Raw genomic sequence first — 20682 nt, forward strand, 5'->3', positions numbered from 1 at the left:
TTCTTACTTTTGACATCAGGCACCTTTTAGAGAATATTATCCCAATGGCTTCTCAGAGAACAATAGAAATTTTAAAATGAAATAAAACTTTGAACACCAAAAGGTTCTGTTAACATAATAAATCTGGAAAGAACAGATAAAATTTATGATAAATTTTGTCATCATGTGTAAGTACTTTACTTATGATTTTAATATAGCAAACATTTTCCATACTCCCCTATATTCTCATTTTTCATATAAAACTATCTAGTGTATTGATTTAATTATGGAGATTATAAATATGTTTTCTAAATGCCTCATTGTTGAAATTAATTTTAAATTATTCAGTTTCTTAAAACCCAAACAGAAACCTCAGCTTGTAGCTTCACTGCATGAATTAAGTATTCTGTGGCATAAAAGACATTCTTTTTGTTTATTATACTTTTTTTCCATTATCACGAAGGCAATGTGAAAAATGTATTTGAGGTGAAAGAAATAGCATATCTTGGCACTGTAGCTTAACTAGATTTCCTATTCATTGAACAGATAAATGAAGCCAGTACAATATGTTACAAAGAGTGTTGTTTCACCTGCTGCTGTATTACTTTGTGATATCCTCCATAGGAAATAGTCTATCACTGGTACTCACTGTCAAATCCAGTTTCCAGCTGTGAAGTTATACCCTTTCCATTCATTTAACTGTGGACTATTTTGGTTGTCTTTTGCTTTAGGATGTTAAAGAATGGCATGGAAATAGTTCTTAGGTTTCCATTTTCTTGCATAGCTAGTGTTTAAAAATAAATCAATAAATCTGGAAACATTATAAGATTAACATTAGGTAAACTTAAAATACACAAAACAAATCCATAGCTCCAACTTGGGTCTCATGGTACAAAAATATTGTATACATTGATGTATTCTTTCTGCTTCTGTGATTTATTTTTTGATGCTAAAATATCACAGCTACTGGTTAATGCTCCATTACAGAAGGTGTCTGTTTTAGACAGTTTCTTAAGCAATTCCTAAAGTGGCTATTCCAAATAATGTTCATTTAGTTAAATCCTTGATCTTCCATCTATCCCTCACTCTCAGCCCTCTTCACTGAGAAAAGTGAGGCCCTCATGAAAGTATCCCTTCAGTCATTATAATACACATCTTATACTTGCTTATAAGAGCACCCAGTTCTTTCTAATTTCCTCTTCTTTTTGAATTTTCACTTATTCTCTCCCAGGTGACACATTTACAGTGCATTCTCTCACCTTTGGTCTCTTCCAGGGCCTAGTTTTATTAGTAATGCCCATTTATTGCTGTGTATTCAAATTATTTTCTGCTGCACTATGGTTCCCAAGCCTTTCCCCGTTTCTGATAGTCTATATTCTTCAAAATCATCCCATTTGCCAGAATCAATGATACTATTCCAAGGAGTTAAACCTAGAACAGCAATAAAAGCATAGCACCACCTAGTGTCGGAACTAGTACCTGAGAATCAAGGAGTTGGGTAACCAGGTTGAGTGAATTATTCAATCAGAATGAAGCAAGAGCTGGAGAACTGAAGACAAAGGCAAGAGATGATGCCAGGCTATAGGCAATAAAGCTACACTAGGAATATTTTTGAGCAAAGAGTATTAGTGACAGAAAGAAAAATCAAGTGTTAAAGGAGCCAGAACTAGATAAAGAGCCAGCCAGCCATAGGACAAAGACCAAGATTGAAGAGAATAAAAATTATAGTGTGAAACCTAGTTTAAACCAGAAAAAAAGGGACTTGAGGTTGTTAAGCTATAACAAAGATGTTTAGCAAATCAAAAATCTAATTATCTGAGATGAGGTTCTCCTTTTGTGACAGCTCAGGGCTAGAAATTTACCTTTAAAGTGCTCTTAAAAATATTCTTACTCTATGGATCTGGGATTGAAAATGGAAACTGGGAGCTTTTTTTAACCTTCTTTTCTCAATCAAAATTGCTATTTCTCTGTGCCATTGTTGATGCACAAGAACTCAAATTAACTCGCTTGAGGGTAGAATTACTCATACACTGAAGAGATATTTAGAAAGAGGGCTGACTTTACAAATTCATACTCATGTGCCTACTTTACATATAAAAAGATCAGTTCTGTGTGGGAGTATCATATGTAACTGTGGTAGATTGTATTATTTGTTCAAATATTCTCTGCACCACTCTATAAGGTTCATCACTATCTCCCTGAGGCCTATCCAGGTAGAGAGAAGATTATCATCCGTACTGTATTGCTGTCAGGCTTATCCTTGTGACTTGCTTAGGCTAATAGAATGTGAGTGGAAAGGACATATACCTCATTCAAGCAGAAATGATGAGACATTGAGTGTCTCTACCATTGCTCCTTTTGCTCTGCAAAAAGCCATGCATGCCTCAGATAAAGGATGTTCCTTCAACCTGAGACTTTGAATGACAAAGCCATAGAGCACAGCCAAGAGCTAGGTAAAAAAGATATATATGGTGAGAGAGAAATAAATCTTTGTTTTTGTAAGGCACTGAAATTCTGAGGGTATTTTTTATTTATTTTATTTTTCCCATTACCATTTATCCCCCCTATACCCTCTTCCACCTCCAACCGCTTCCACCCTACAATAACCACACTGTTGTCCATGTCAGTGAGTTCTTTCTCTATTTTTTTTCTTCTTTTTTGCTCTATCCCTCCAACAGCCCTCACCAGAGCTATCTGAGGGTCTTTCCATTGCTTAACAGGAACAATATAGTCAGCTTTCTTAGTCAACCACTCAGCTCCTCCACACACTACCAATTAAATTTTCTAGAATCATAGACTGTCAAAAATAGGAAGGTCCCTCACAGATAATACAGTTGAACTCCAGTCTGAAGCATGAATCCCATTTACTTCCTTCTTAGAAAGTGATGGTGCATGCAACCTTCATTTGGATGTCTCTGGTGACAGTGATCTCACCAAACCCCGAGGCAATAATATCACCATTATACAGCCCTAAATCTTCACAATTTTCTACACTGAATTTAAATTTAATTGCATATCATTATAGAATTATGTAGATTATTATTTAATGCAGACACATGTGGAAGACTTGCGATTGTGCCTATTACAGTATTTTTGTTTGATGTGATCTATAGTACCAGTCTATTAAAATCTTTGAGACACTGAGTCTGTCATCCAAAATACTGTATTAGTTATCTGTATTAGTCAGGGTAAGTAATAGTGGCTGCTATGAAAATCTCTAACTATTAATGGCTTAACATATATTAAAACTTATCTCTGAATTATGCCACTGGTAAAAGTGGATCAAATCACTCCCTTGTATAGATTTCCTCTAAGTAATGACTCAGTAATCCCAGTTTCTTGTGATACTTCTTTCTCCAAAATGTGGCTCCCATGACATATGCAAAAGGGATACATTAAATGTTGAGCCACATATCAAGTCTCAATATATTTAAGAAGGTTGAAATTATAAAAATTATCTTCTCTGACCAAAATAAAATAAAACTATAAATCAATAACATAAGTAAAATTGAAAATTTCATAAGTACATGGAAATTAAACAACATACTTTTAAATAACCAATAGATCAAAAAAGAAAATAAAAGATAATAAAAAACTTTTAGAAAAATGAAAACAAAACACAATACACCAAAACTTAGGGAATTCAACAAAAGCACTTATAAGTGATTACATTAAAAAGAAGAAAGATCTCACATCAATAACCTAATTTTGTATTGTAAGAAACTAGAAAATAAGAGCAAACTAAACCCAAAGATAACAAAAGGAAGGTGATAATAATAATTCCAAGAGAGATAAACAAAATAGAAAATAAAATATAATAGAGAGAATCAATGAAACCAAAAGTTGGTTGTTTGAAAAGAACAACAATTTGACAAACCTTTAGCTTACACTAAGAAAAAAAAAAAGGATATAAATAACAAAAATCAAAAATAAAAGTGGGGACATTACTACTTACCATAAAGAAATAAATAGTATTAAGATAATTTTATGATCAATTTTATGCCAACCAATTAGATAACCTAGATGAAATAGACAAATTCCTAGAAACACACAAACTACCAAAACTGACTAAAAAAAAAACAAAACAAAAAAAACCCAGAAAAGAAAATTTGAATAGATCTATAACAACTAAAGAGATTGAATCAGTCATCAAAACCTCACCAAAAGGAGAGCTCTTCACTGGTCAACTCTATCAAATATTTAAAAAAGAATTAACACCAATTATTCTCATACTCTTCTTAACAATACAACAGAGGGAACACTAACTCATTCTATGGGACCAGCAAATAGTCATTAAGCACATAAAAAGAAGTTCAACATCATTAGTCATTATGGAAATGAAAATTAAAACTGCAATATGATAACACTTTACAACTATTAGGAAATATATATATATATATATATATATATATATATATATATACACACACAAACATACACACTAGAGACCTGGTGCACAAAATTTGTGCACTGGGGAGGAGGGTCCCTCAGCCACCGGGAACCCTCGGGGGATGTCCAACTGATGGCTTAGGCCCGCAGGGAGTAGGCCTAAGCTGTCAGTCGGACATCCTTAGCACTGCTGAGAAGACAGGAGCCCGGCTTCTGGATGAGCGACTCTCCTCACTGGTGGTCAGTGTTTATCATAACAACTGGTCATTCCGCCATCAGGTCGAAACCAGCTCTCTGACATCACCTGAGGGGTCCTGGATTGTGAGAGGGCATAGGCCAGGCCAAGGCAACTGGTGCACAATCGTGGCTGGGGAGGGACCATGGGAGGGTTCCAAGGTGTGTCCAGCCTGTCTTGTTCAGTCCCTATCGGCCAGACCCCAGCAGCAAGCTAACCTACCAGTCGGAGCGTCTGTCCCCTAGTGGTCAGTGCATGTTATAGCAACTGGTCAACCAGTCGACTGTCTGACCCCTGGTGGCCAGTGTACATCATAGCAAGTGGTGAGTGGCCTTAGCATATTACACTTTGGTCAAATGGACAACCTGGCACTTAGCATATTAGGCTTTTATTATATAGGATATATGTATATATTAATGGGAAAAACAAGGGTTGGCAAAGATGTGTAGAAATTATAACCTGGCGGGGGGGATTAGGGAGAGAGGGCAATGGGGTAAAAGGGGACATATGTAATACTTTCAACAATAAAGATTTAAAAGAAATTAAAACCCTCATACAGTGCTGGTAGGAATGTAAAATGGTGCAACTACTATGCAAAACATCTTGGCTGTTCCTCAAATGATTAAACAATGAATTCCAATATGATCCAGCAATCCCACTCCTAGGTAAACAACAGAGAGAATTGAAAACAGGTGTTCAAACAAAAACTTCTATACAAATGTTCACAGAAGCTTTATGCATATTAGCTAAAAAGCAGAAACAACCCAAATATATATCACCTAATGAATATAGAAACAGAATGTGATATGTGCATATAATGAAAAAAGAACAAAAAAGAATGCAGTACTGATGTATGCTACAAATATGGATGAATCTTGAGAACATTATGCTAAGTGAAAGAAACGAGACATAAAAGGCCACATTATTACATGATTACATTTATATTAAACTAGACGCCTGTTGCATAAAGAGATTCGTGCAATAGGCCTTCCCTTCCCTTGGCTGCTGGCACCAGTTTTCCTGGCACCCAGAACCCAGGCTTTCGCTCTGGCTGGGCTCCGGCCAGAGCCCCCCCCCGCCCCCAGCCTCACTGCTCCGCTGATCCTGGGGTCGTGAGGCCTCGCAGCTCCGCTGATCCCGGGGCAGTGAGGCCTCGCTGCTCGGCAGGCTTCAGGTACGTTTGGCTTCACTCCACTGCTTGGAGCCTGGTATGCAAATTAACCGCCATCTTTGTTGGCGATTAATTTGCATATCACCCTGATTAGCCAATGGGAAGGGTAGCGGAGGTACGGCTAATTACTATGTTTCTCTTTTATTAGATAGGATATCCAGAATAGGCAAATTCATAAAGATAAAAAGGAGATTGGCATAGGTTTCAGGAAAAGGAGAATGGAGAATGACTACTTAATGTGTTTGGGGGTTTCTTTTTGTAGTTATGAAAATGTTCAGGAATTAGGTAATGGTGATGGTTATACAATACTGTAAATGTACTTAGAACCACTGAACTGCATACTTTAAACTGGTTACAATGGTGAATTTTATGTTTGTGAATTTTACCTTGATAAAAAGATACAATATACTGAGTACTTTTGAGACATATGTATATAGTACCACAGTAGCTCAGAGGAAGGCTATATTACTCATCCTTAGTGGTTCGGAAATGCTTCCTGGATGGTGTAATATCTAATTGAGATGGACTTACTAGATAGTTATTTACTAGATGTGAAATGGTGAGAATTGGGTCTGTACTATAAGGAAATATTCACAAAATCTTGGCTTTTTACAGACACTCATAATTATAATCATTGACATAGTTCTGTAACAATTTTTTAAAGAATCAGTCTCTGCAGGTCATAAATTATAGTAGCAACTACTCATCTCTGTTGTTACAGCACAAAAGTAGCCATAGACAATATATATGGGCATGACGCTGTTCCAGTAAAATTTTCTTTACAAAAAACACAGCTATATGCCCATAGTTTCCTGATCCTAGACATAGAAGAATAGCTATCCAATAACTGATGAAGCTATTTTATAATGGTCCAAGGTCAACTAATTATGCAGTTATTTATGATCATATTATTTTTATACTGCAAAGATGCTTGATCTAAAGTGATATATCAAGTTCTATAATTCACTTTTTACTTACAGTCTTATCCTCTTCTGCTTTTCTGTGGTATTTGTCCCAATAAAACCCAACATGGGCCGCAATGCTCCCCACATCCAGGAATTCACACTTTTGTGTAATTCTCTTCTCTTCAGTGTTGGCTGGACGAATTGAATAGTTTGTAACAAATATAATATGTCACTTCTGAGATTGGGTACCAAATGATCTGTAGCTTTACACTTGATTCATTATCTCTATCTCTATCTATCTCATATCTATCTATCTTTCTCAAAAGCAAGCTACCATGTTGTGTGGCCCCCATAGAAACTGACCAGTAACCAATATCTCTAATCATCCGAATGTGAAGAACTGAGGCCTATCAATGGCCCTATGAGTGAGTTTAAAAATGGATCCTGACCCCCTGATCCCCATCCCAAACATTCAGGTGAGCCAGGTCTCCTGACTGAAGTTTTGTGAAGGGCCCTGAGATGCAGGAATCAGTTAAGCTATGCCTGAATCACAAAAACTGAGACATAATAAATGCTGTTTTAAGTCACTAAGTTTTGCATATTTTACTATTCAGAAATAGATAAGGAATACAGTGTTATTGATTTATTCCCTTCTCCCTATGTTGAATCGTTCCTAAATTTGAAGGTGTGTATGAGCTAAGGCCGTGGTCAGCAAACTGCGGCTCACGAGCCACATGCGGCTCTTTGGCCCCTTGAGTGTGGCTCTTCCTAAGCCTTAGGAGTACCCTAATTAAGTTAATAACAATGTACCTACCTATATAGTTTAAGTTTAAAAATTTGGCTCTCAAAAGATATTTCAATCGTTGTACTGTTGATATTTGGCTCTGTTGACTAATGAGTTTGCCAACCACTGAGCTAAGGTATTATACACAGTAATAGAGATGAACAATGCAGCCTTGTTTCATATTTTGAGCCTTTATTTTTATTCATTTCAGAGAGGAAAGGAGAAGGAGAGAGAGATAGAGACATCAATGATGAGAATCACTGATCTGCTGCCCCTGCACACCCACACTGGGGACTGGGACTGAGCCCGCAACCCGGGCATGTGCCCTGACCAAGAATCGAACCATGACCCCTTGGTTCATAGGTTGACACTCAGCCACTGAGCCATATCAGCTGGGCTAAGGTATTATACTTCTTTGAGAAGGAGCCAAATGAAGTGGGGAAATAACAGACAGACAAACTTAAGTGTAAATGCATACATTAGGCAAAGCATGTATATGAAAAAAAAATCTCAAGCTATCACATAAAATGCAAATTCCTATGTCAAGAATCTTTGAGCTAGATTGTACCAGCTTCATTGGAACTTAACAGGGGAATGATAACCAGTGAGTCTCTGGTCCAAAAAAGTATATTTGCTTTCATTTGAAAGACATTTGTATTGTGTAATAAATCAGAAAGAGACCATGATTGAAAGCTATGACCTTATGCCAGGAAACAATGAAGAAACCTGCACTAATCACTCTTATACTTTCAGATGAAATGATGCTCTCCTCCTCTATACCTATTTTTCAATAATTCACTTTGAAGGTTTTATTTATATGATTTAAACTTTTCTTTGAATAATATAGGTATAATTTCAGGCTGACATTTACTGAATTAAATATGCCCATCATTCATCTTTATCTTTTTGATATTTGTATAGTAAAACTCTTAAAACATATTCATTGTCATTTTTGTCAATTATTTATTATTCATCTGTAGAGCTATTTTTCATTATTTCCTCCCTTTTATCTACATAATTATTTATAAGAAAGGAAGTTAAAACTTTTTGTTCAATTCCAGGGAACAGATTTAATTGTAGTAGTCTCTTTTGATATTTCGAACACATCAGAATTTCATTATTAAGTATATTTTTGGAGTTCTCTCTCTTTACACAGACACACACACAATACTTTTTTCTGAAAAGTGAATACATCTTTATTAATCATCTAAATAAATACTATGGTTACTTTTTATATATCAGGTAATAAAATACCTTCATTTTGTTCAATCCTCTTTCTGTGTGACAACTGGTCAACTCTGAGAAAGAATGTGGCCTTTATGAGCCCTCTTAGGCTATCCATGATGGATGTGAATCCCCTTCCCATCCTTAGTTGTAGTACATGAAATCAGAGATCAAAAAATACACTGAGCATCAATGTGTAGTCAGTGCCAAACAGATGTATCAAGTTCAGAACCTCGGTAAGGAATAAGAGTCATGACATAAAATTGAAATGATATAAACATAGAAAAGTTTAATCCAGTACTGTATATAAAAGTGGTAAGTACAGTAAAAACAAGTGAGAGGGATGCCTAAACAAAACTGGAAACTAAATTTCAGTTTCAATGGTTTTTAAATACTGCTTATACTTATTATACAGAAAGATAAAGATGAATGGTGGGCATATTTAATTCAGCACACCAATCAATAGTTTTAGTCAACCAATCTTGCAGAATTATATTTACCTAAAGCACAAGAGAGGTAGTCACTCATTCTTTCATTCTTTTGAAGAAAAAATGAATTCAATGCCTACTATATTCTACCCACTGTGCTAGATAATGAGGATACAGATATGCATAAGAAAACATCATTGGAAAACAACATTTATATTTCTAATTATGTGATAAGATGAATGATGGGCATATTTAATTTAGCACACCAATCAATGGTTTTAGTCAACCTTAGTTGTAGTACATTCTGGCACACATGGTTCCAAAAGTATTTATTGAGTATGTATGTGCTATGTTAAGAACCACAAACACTTTGATGAGCCAAAATAAATCAAGAAAGACTCAGAGAGGAAGAGCAGGTGAATTTTTTGATGGAATAAGTATGGGATATGAGAGAATGGGAGGTAACAAGGATGATTCCTGGGTTTCTGGTCTGGGCAACTGAATGAAGGAAACATTGAAAGAACAAGATTTGAGGAGGGCATGTTGAGTTTGAACTTCCATTGAGCTATCCAATTGGATATATCAGATAGATGATTGGATATATAAGCCTTAAGCTCATATTGGGGATGGGAATCTGAAAAAATATGTCAAATTATTCAGATAGATAGGAAGATAGGTAGATGAGTATTGAACTCAGACAAGAAGTTTGAGAATGATAAAAAAAAAGAGTATGATGTCTACAAAGAAGATTGAGAAAGAACAGTCAATCTATAGGAGAAAAAGAAAAATGAACAGACAGTATGATGTCAAGAAAGAAGGAAATATTTGAGGCATAAGGAATATTTGAAAAAAACATTCCAAATTCTATTAAGATTATAGGAAAATTTCAGAATTATGGACTGCCATTTCCAGAGAGTACAGCGAAATGTTTTTGAAAGTAGAAGAATGAAGAGCTTGGGCAGAGATGCACAGTACATATTAGGCACGGAAATGCAATAGAGGATTGATATTTGGATGCCTCCTAAGTTAAACACTGGCAACAAGAAAGTGTGGCAGAAAGCTTGATGCACTGCTGCAAATTTATGGAATTTTTACCTCTTCATTTGCAAAAAAAAAAAAACCCCAAAAAACCAAAAACCATTGATGTACTAATTTAAAGACTAGGGATTAAGCAGCTATTTTATAATGAATAACCTATATTGCCCAGTTTAATATCTTTCAGGCCTGGTGTTCTTAAAAATAAGCCTACATTAATTCCAATTATGTTGCCCATTAAGCAGATGTAATATCTGGAAGGAGTTGTGTGTTTTTTTCAGGAGTTCTATCTATAACTTTAAATGTTAAGAAGTCTTAAATATGTGGTTGAGTTATCAAGTACTTATCATTCTTTTCTTTCCACTATGAAGTAAAAGTTAGCCATGGTTAAAAACTTCATTCCTCTCATAAGCAGTTTCTGTTGCTTGCTTCCCCTGCCCCCCTTTATACAGATCACATGTTCCTGTTTCCTTTTCTAATGCTTTTTTTAACTGGAAATTTAAGGTAATATGTTATAGGAATTCTGATTACCTCTATTATGGCCTGTGGGGAGCGGCTACAGCATTTGGACAGGTTCAAGCCTTGGATTGACTTGTGGCAAAGCCACATACAAGTCCCAGCTTGGAGGGCAAAGCCCTCCCAGCACAATTATAGCCAAAAGGCTATGGTTGTAAGCTTGACCTTATAGTCTGACCCTGCAGTCCTAGGTAGCTAAGGGATGTGGGCTGCGGGAGGTGCAGCAAGTGCTGCCTAAACAAAGCTTGATAGAGAGCAGAGAATGGCAACAACAGGAAATAAGCAGATTTGAAATATGCAAGAACACTGTAAACATCCTGCCCTTGTTTTGCTTTGTGTGATCTGAATATAAAATAAAGCTTCAGCTTACAGGCTGTGTCACTGTTTCCTCATCCAGGCACAGTGATCCACCTGGCCCCAACTATAGGTATTCTCTTGTCTGTCATCTTTAATCCTTCACCGCCCCTCCTCAGGTTCACCCCTGACCGTGCTGGATGCGGTTCAATGGGCCTTTTAAAAAAATGTCAAACTGCAGCAGGAAGGCCGGGGAGGGTTGCGGGGCAGGAGGTAGGGGGGTAAGAGATCAACTAAAGGACTTGTATGCATGCATAGAAGCATAACCAGTGGACATAAGACATTGGGGGATAGGGGAGGCTAGGGGACTGTCTAGGGCGGGGGGATAAAATGGACACATATGTAATACCCTTTGTAATACTTTAAGCAATAAAAAAAAAATGATCATTTGCTTGATTGTGGTTGTTTTTTTTTTTTTTTAACATGGATAAACTATTTTTGTGAAGTCAATTTCCCTTCAGTGTGAAGGTTATAGTGTTGTTCTTTACCCCTGGGTGTGTATAGTCATGCTGAATGACAGTGGTTTTTCTAGGCTCTCTTTGATGGTCTTTCTCTATGACCATACTTGGCTATTAAGGCTGGCGAATATCACTTGTTTTCAACAATACAACGGGGTATAAATTGCTGCTGCAGGCCCATCTATTCAAATTCATTCTTTTTTGAAGTGATACTTTCTGAAGTCCTGTTTGAGATATGTTCGGACCCCAGGAGGGCTCTTGTCAGCTGTCTCCCTAGTTTACTCCTGCAATCCTAGTTGGCCTATAGTTTAGCCTATATGCATCTGCCAATCTCCTCCCAATTACTTTTTACTTTTTCACAAAAACTGCAACTGTTTTTTACAATGTCTCTCAGGTTTCTCCACACTGTTGCAAATGAAGTCATTTCCTTTGGGAAAATATTGGAGCTCTATCCTTTATGGCCTTCTGCTTCCCCAGACAAAATCTCTTAGCTGGCTGTGGAGATGCCTTTGGGGAAACTGTGCTCTTCTCTCTCAGTGACACTCCCCAAATTAGGAGCACTAGTTTGATAGTGGCAGTAGCAGGAGATGAGTCAAGAACAATCTGGTTCTTAGTATTCCAGTGTTGTTGTTGAAGATCTTCCAGTGCATAAATGGGAGCTGGGTAAAAGAAGAGAGTTCCTGCTCTGGTCTGGTACTCAGTTCCTTAGAGCATCATCCTGATATGCCAAGGTTATATATTTGATGCAAGAAACAACCAATGAAAGCATAAATAAGTGGAACAACAAATCTCTCTCTCTCTCTCTCTCTCTCTCTCTCTCTCTCTCTCTCTCTCTCTCTCTCTCTCCATCAATCAAAAAATTAAGATTTTTATTTTAAAAAAAGAAGGGAGTTCTCATCTCTTAATCCTCAGCATCAGCAACATGTGTGGGGGCAAGATGTGAAAAGCGAAAAGCTGACTTGTTACCCTTCTTGGGAAGGTAGCCCTCTGACAGGGAATAAAAGGAAGAGGGAGCCCTGTGTTTTTAGCTGCACCAATCTGGAGTAATGTTTCCCTCTTATGGCATTTCCACAGGGGAGGAAAGGGACAGGTCTTAGTTCAAATACCATAGCATGATTACTAGGTGAGCTAAGTCTAGGGCTTATGTCTACTTGTCCTAGACATAATTATTGTCCTGGGAGGAAGAAAACCCAGCACTTTTGGTAGCTGTAAGAGCTAGCATAACAAAGTAAAATCAAGAGAAAGACAAAATCTGAAAATATTCATCCTTCCCACTGAGATATTTTTTAATACAACAGCACATGAGGCTGGGTGCAAAATGTCACTAATAAAAGGAGGGTAATGTCATCTAGTCTTGAAATGCTTGGAAGACAGAGTCCTGTTGGAAGCAAACTCTTGCAAAGACATGTCAGATATCACCATTGAGATGATAGAAACCTGAGATGGGTTGAGTCTAATTAAAGTTTTAATCCAGCCCTTACCCAGCTCAGTCCTTGATTTCAATGACAGGATCTGCATCTCAGCTTTTAGGCTTAACAAATGAAAGAATGAACACTCTGGGAGGCCCCCAGGCTCTACAGTTCTTTTATACATACTGACAAGCATATAATAAAAATTATGATATTATGGGTGCAGGAAAAATGAAACAAATAGGAGAAAGAGTGGAAAATAAAATTTTAAAAGCCCACAGTTAATCCAAACATTGAAGTTAACAGACAAAAACTATAAAGTAATTATTCTTAAGTTAAAGATAATAGAGGAAAGTTTAAGAAAATCTATGAAAATAAGAACATTATTATTAGATATTGGAATCTAAAATGTCAAGTGGACATTTTAGAACCTAAAACAATACTGGTAATTAAAAACTCAGATGAACTTAACAGCAGACAAGAAATAGAGTAGTCCCATTTATCCATGGTTTTGCTTTTGGTTGTTGAGTTACCCATAGTCAACTGCAATCTAAAAATGTTAAATGGAAAATTCCAGAAACAACCCATAAGTTTCAAATTTGTATCAATCTGTATATCAAGAGGATATTTCACACTGTCCTGTTCTGTTCTGCCTGGAACATGAATCATCCCTTTGTCCAGTGTACTCACACTGCATACGCTACCTGTCTATTAGTCACTTGGTAGCCAACTCATCAGATCAACTGTTTAGGTATCACAGTACTTGTATTCAAATAATGCTTATTTTATTTAATAATGGTCCCAAAGTACAATAGAGTGATGCTGGAAATTCAGATATTTTAAAACAAAGTGCTTCCTTAGAGTGAAAAAAATGTATGTACATATCCTAATATATAAAAACCCAGGTTCTGTAACATCCAAAGGACCAAAGGCTCGACTGACCGGAAGTTAGTCCTGCAATCAGTGCTGGGTTGCCATGGTGACCCAGCACTGACTGCCGAGGGTGCTGCAGATCAGGCCCAAAAAGAGGCCTGGAGAGAGAAGCAGGGTCTGATCCATAGCTTCCGTGGCAGCTGTTGATCAGCCCTTGCCTCTCTCTTTCTCTCAAGGCTTGGCCAGCAACCATGCCTCTCTTTCTCTTGGGCCTATATAATCTACCTATACTACTAAAAGGGTAATATGCTAATTAGACCAGGTCAACCGGTCATCTTCTGGACAAAGCCATCTTCGTGGGGGCCAAGGCAGAGGCTGTTAGGGGCAATCAGGCCAGCAGAGGAGGGAAGTTGGGGGAGTGATGAGGCCGGCAGGGGAGGGCAGTTGGAGGTGAGATCAGGCCAGCAAGGGGGGGACAGTTGGGGGTGATCAGGCAGGCAGAGGCAGTTAGGGGCGATCAGGCCAGCAGGGGAGAGCAGTTGGGGGCAACCAGGCTGGCAGGGGAGGGCAGTTGGGGGCGAGATTAGGCCAGTAGGGGAGGGCAGTTAGGGACGATCAAGCAGGCAGGCAGAGGGGTTAGGGGCAATCAGGCAGGCAGGAAGAGGCAGTTAAGGGAGATCAGGCAGGCAGGCAGGTGAGCAAGCAGGTGAGCAGTTAGGAGCCAGTGGTCCCAGATTGCGAGAGAGATGTCTGACCGGTCGGATATCCCCCAAAGGGTTACTGATTCGAGAGGGTGCAGGCTGGGCAGAGGGGAACCCCTCCCCCTGTGCACAAATTGTGTGCACTGGGCCACTAGTATATATATAAAAAACATGGTATATATAGGATATGGTACTATCTGTTGTTTCAAGTACCCACTGGGGGTCTTGGAAAGTATCCTCTGCAGGTAAGGGGGACTACTATAGATGAAAATGAGAGTATTTATCTCAAAGAAATGTAAATAGAATATTTCCCAATTGAAGGATATAAAGAAAAACAAATAGAATGGACATAACAGAGCATAAGAGATACATGGGACACAGTTAAATGGCAAAATGTGCATTTTATTAGAGTGCCAAAATGGAGGAAAGAATGGGTCAGAAGCAACATTTGGAGACACAATGGCTGAAAATTTGCCAAACTAATTAAAGATATCAACACACAGATTCCAGAAACTTAGTGGACCCAACAAAGAAAGATGAATCATAGGAAATCACACCAATTTTAAGCTGAAAATCACCAAGTGATAATGGTAAAAGAAGGCATAAAAAAGAACTATTACCTTCAAACAAGCAATAATAGGATGGATGACAGATCTTTGGACAGAAACCATAGAGTCAGAAGGCAAAGGTGAAGTGGAATTTTTGGACTGGAACCCAGATTCTTTGTCCGCAAGAGTTGAAGAATGAATCCACAGACAGAGGTGGTTTAGCAAAGGTGTAAATTTATTGAAGAATAAGTACAGACTCCCAGGTAGGGAGGGGGAAAGAGTCCCACCTACTTCCTGTGTCCATGGTTTATAAAGGCTGCAAGTCCCTGTGTCCTGATATGCCCTCTGATTGGTCAATAGTCCCTTTCAAATTGGTTACTATAGTGACTCCTGAGGCCCTCCTTTCTCATTGTCCTCCTATTCCTTCTTCTTTATTTTGTAAACATAGACCTTTTTGGCTACTTCCAGCACCTGTGTCTTATGTAAATACAACTGCACCTGGCTTCCTTGTGTTATGGAGATGTACCTTCTCCCAATCTGTAGTCCTGTGTTTTTCCATGGACCCCAATTCTAAAAATTCCCTAAACCTGCCTATATTCCCCTAAAATTCCTGTTTCAATGGGATGGCATATTTAAAATGCTGAAATATTTTCTTAAAATTCCAACCTACAATGCTTTTATTGATGTAAAATGTCCCTCAAAAAAATAAGGGCAAAATAAAGACATTTTGAAAGGGTGAAATATTGTGATCAAAAGAACTACAGTACATAATATACCAGATGCAGTTTTGTAGGCTGAAGAAAATGATCTAAAAAGGAACTTTGAAAGTGATAAAGAGCAACTTAAAGAGATTAAAAAAATTTTCCACCATAATCACTTCTATTCAACATTGTACTGAAATTTATCACCAGATCAATAAGGCCAGGAAAAGAAATAACGGAAATGAAGATTAAAATGAAAAGAATGAAAGAGTTTTTATTCATAGATAATATCAATAATATGTATATATAATAAGAATTAATAAATGGATCAAGTAAAGTTGCTGGTAAACAGTCAATATACAATTTAATTGTATTTCTGTATACCTGAAGCCAAAAACAGAAAAATAAAATTTTAAAATTTAATATTTATAGTAGCATTAAAAAATCAAATCCCCAAAATAAATTTTAAATAGATATGGGCAAAATCTCTATACTGATATTAATAATATATTATAGAGATAGATTAGAGAAAACAAGAAAAAAGAAAAACTAACCTTTTCCATGTTAAGGAATACTCAATATTTTAAGATTTTACTTCTTCCCAAGTTGATCTCTTTCTGCATCACAATCCCAATAAAAACGTAGGGATATTTTTTGGTGGAAATTAAAAAATTGGTTAGCAAATGTATGTGGTAAAGCAAAGGGCCTAGCCAATATAAGAACAAGGTTGGAGGTTGATTGAGTGAATGCCCATATAAAATATAATCTTTATTAAATGATACATAATAAAATGTGCTGATTTAGGCTTATTATTGAAAAGAATTGACTTTACAAGAAAAGAAAATTTAATGAAGAGAACACTTCCAAAATAATTTGAAGAAGTCAGTATTATCCTCATAGAAAGTCAGTTAAGGACACAACAAAAAAGAAAATTACAAGCCAATAACTATGCTTGAACATAGATGCAAAAATCCTCAAGAAAATAATAGAAAATCAAATTTAACATCATGAAAAATATCATATAACATGATTATGTGGGATTTATTCTAGGAATGCAGGTATGATTCAACATATGCTAATCAACAAAGATGACACACTACACTAATATAATGAAAAATAAGAATCACATAATCATCTCACTAGATGGAAAACTGTACTTTACAAAATTCAACATTTTTCATGATAATAATTCTCAACAATTTAGCTATAGCAAAAACATATCTCAACAAAAGAAATGTATATATTACAAGCTCACAGCTAACATCATAGTCAATGCTGAAAAGTTGAGAGGTTTTTCTATAAGATCAAGGACAAGTTAAGGGTGACCACTTTCACCACTTTAATTACACATAGTTAATGGAAGTTATAGCTAGAGCAATGAGGCAAGAAAAAGAAATAAAAGGCATCCAAATCAGAAAGAAAGAGGCAAAATTGTTTTTGATTGTGAATCACATGATCTTATATATAGAAAATCCTAAACAAAACAGAAACTCAACCACAAAAAATTAGAATAAATCAATTCAGTAATTTTCATGATACAGAGTCAACATACAAAAATCAGTTGACTTCTATACACAAACAACAAACTATCTAAAAACAAACTAAAGAAGAAAATTTCATTTACAATTGCATCAAAAAGAATAAAATGCTTAAGAATAAATTTAACCTAGGAGGTAGAAGGTCTATGTACTTAAAACTGTAAGACTTTGATCAACTAAATCCAAGAAGACACAAATGAATGTAACTATATCCCATGTTTACAGATTGGAAGAATTAACATTGTTAAAATATTCATACTATCAAAGCTTTGGATGGATTCAATGCAATCTCTATCACAACTCCAATAACATTTTTTACAGAAATAGAAAAAAAATTCAAAAATTATTATGGAACCACAAAAATCCAAAATAGACAAAGCAGTCTTAAAAATGAAGAACAGTCCTGTCCAAGTGGCACAGGTCAGAGCATCATCCCATACACTAAAAGGTCATGGGCTCAATCCCTAGTAAGGGCACATTTGGGAGGCAACAAATTGATGTTTCTCACATTGATGTTTCTCTCTCTAAAAAGAATAAAAATTAAAAAAATCAATAAAAATATCCTCAGATAAGGATAAAAAAAGAAAGAAGAACAAAGCTGGAGGCATTATGACTTCTGATTTCATAATATGTTACAAAACTATAGTAATCAAAACAGTATGGTAATTTTTCCCACATTGACCCCTTGTAACGCACACCCACACCCTGCCCCTGCCCCAGGTCTTCACCACACTATTGTCTGTGTCCATGGGTTATGAGTATATGCATATAAATTCTTCGGTTAATCTCTTCCCACCCATTGGTATTTTAATAGGGATTACATTAAATCTATAGATTGATGTGGGTTGTGTGGACATTAATGGGTTGTATGGATTTTAATTCAAGACGACATCTGTAATACATTCACCAATAAATATATCATTTTTAAAAATCCCTAAAAAACTTAAGTAGGAAAGATGTTGAACTTCAGTTAAGTAATTATAATCAATAATAAAGACTAATACCCTAACATGTTATGGAATGAACACATTTTTTGAGTGAAACATCAAGCTTATTTGGATATTTTTCCTAGTAATCAACATTGATAAAAACTAAAGACAATCCAACTGAAAAAAAAAAGTATGGTACTGCCATAAAACAGATATATAGAACAGTGAAAGAGGATAGGGATTCCAGGAATATATACCATGTATATACAGTCAACTAATCTTTGACAAATGTGCTAAGAAAACACAATGGGGAAAGGATAGTCACTTCAATAAATGGTGCTGAGAAAACTGGATAACATCATGAAAAAAAAGGAAATTTGGCCTTTATCTTATACTCTATACAAACATTAACTCAGAATGATTAAAGACCTAAATTTAACACCTAAAACTGTAAAGCCCCTAGAAGAAAGCATAAGGAAAAGGCTCCTGGAAATCTGTTTTGGCAATGAGTTTTTTTTTGATATGACACCAAAAGCAAAATGCTGGGGGGTGGGAGCTACTGGGGAGAGGTCAATGGGGGAAAAAGAAGACATATGTAATACTTTAAACAATAAAGAATTTGTTTAAAAAACAATTGGAACTACATCAAATTAAAAAGGTTCTGCACAGCAAAGAAAACAACAAAATAAAAAGGTCTTCACAATAGTGAGGTGAAGACCTGGGGGGAGGGCAGGAGCAGGGTGGAAGGGGTCAATGGGATAAAAAGGGGGGACATGTCTAATACTCTCAACAATAAAGATATTCTTTTAAAAAAGAGGTAATAAAAATAAAATATTAACAAATGCTTTTCATTAAGACACAATGAGAATAACAACAAAAGCCAAATTTGGGGAAAAGATATTCACAAAAAATATATTCAACAAGGGCTAGTATACAGAATATATTTATCCTATAACCAAGTAATAAAACAATTAAAAACCCAACAAAATGGAAAAAAAACACTTGAAATGGTACATCATAGAATATTTTCTTCAAATTACCAATAAGCATATGAAAATGTTAGTCTTTAATTTACTCATGAAGAATATGAGTATTAAAACCATAATGAGACACTACTAAATGTCCATCAGAATTTCTAAAGATGTTTAAATACTGACAATAAAGTAACAGTAATGATTTGAAGCAATTTGAAGTTTTGTATATTTGTAGAGAGACTGTATACCTGTACAAACTGTTTCAAATATTAACCAAATGGTAAAATACACATCTCTATGATATAGTTATTTCACTTTTAAGTATATACTCAAGATAGATAAGTATTTATTTCCATCCACCAAGGACCTGTATACACATATAATGCACTGTATTAGCTAGTTCTATAGATATTTAAAAAGGCACTTCAATGCCCATCTTTCAATTCCATCCTCCCCTTTATGTCCATTTGTTGAATTCTGCTTAAGTCTGAATCTATTAAATTCACTGATCTGTTCATCTATTTTTTAAAAACATTTTTATTTATTTCAGAGAGGAAGGGAGAGGGAGAAAGAGAGAGAGAGAAACATCAATGATGAGAGGGAATATTGATTGGCAGCCTCCTTCACACCCCACACTGCGGATTGAGCCGGCAACCTGGGCATGTGTGCTGCCCGGGATTCAAACCAGTGACCTCCTGGCTCATAAGTCAACGTTCAACCACTGAGCCACGCCGGCCTGGTTCTGTTCACCTATTGAATTCACTTTTACTGACTTCCTAATATGTGAAAAGTACTTTTATAGACATTGTAGATACAAATGACTATTTATTTATTTATACATTCAAAAAATATCTCTTGAATGCTAATCATATTCCAGGTATTATGTTAGATGTTGGGCATAGAATGGTGAATAAGGGAGACTTTGTTTCTGCCTTATATTCTAGTAAGAAGCAAGTGTTCAAGAAATAAGACAAGTTCAAGAAATAAGAAAGTAGGGGAGGGAGGGGGCAAGGGGAAGAGGTCAACCAAAGGACTTGTATGCATGCATATAAACCAAACCAATGGACATGGACAACAGGGGGATGAGAGCATGAGTGTGTGTGTGTGTGTGGGGGGGAATGGTAAGACAAGTGAATAAAATGATTGATATTCTGAAAGAAAATATAGTGGAAGAAAGATGAATAAGAAAAATTCCATGCAGTTTAGAAATTGGTATAATTAGGATATGTCATAGTACTTTAAGAATAGAAAAAGCAAATAATTCTACTGTGGATAACGTGGGAGAAGGGGGTAGATATCTACTTATTTGGAAATGGCTTCTAGTTACATCTATAAGGTTTTACTTCTCTGTTGTTTCTGATCATAATCCAAGAATTAAATCTTTTCTCTCATCTATTCTCTTTAATATTCTTATGTCTATGCCAATGTTTCCTTCTACTTCCAATCCTCAAGTGCTTCCTCCCGTGCCTAAGTTTTTTACTGTTTCAAGACATAAAAATTACTCTTAATGTGGAGACCCTATAACTTTTGC

The sequence above is a fragment of the Myotis myotis genome, unplaced genomic scaffold (genome assembly GCF_014108235.1).
Source record: "Myotis myotis isolate mMyoMyo1 unplaced genomic scaffold, mMyoMyo1.p scaffold_m19_p_4, whole genome shotgun sequence".
In the NCBI taxonomy this organism is placed as follows: domain Eukaryota; kingdom Metazoa; phylum Chordata; class Mammalia; order Chiroptera; family Vespertilionidae; genus Myotis; species Myotis myotis.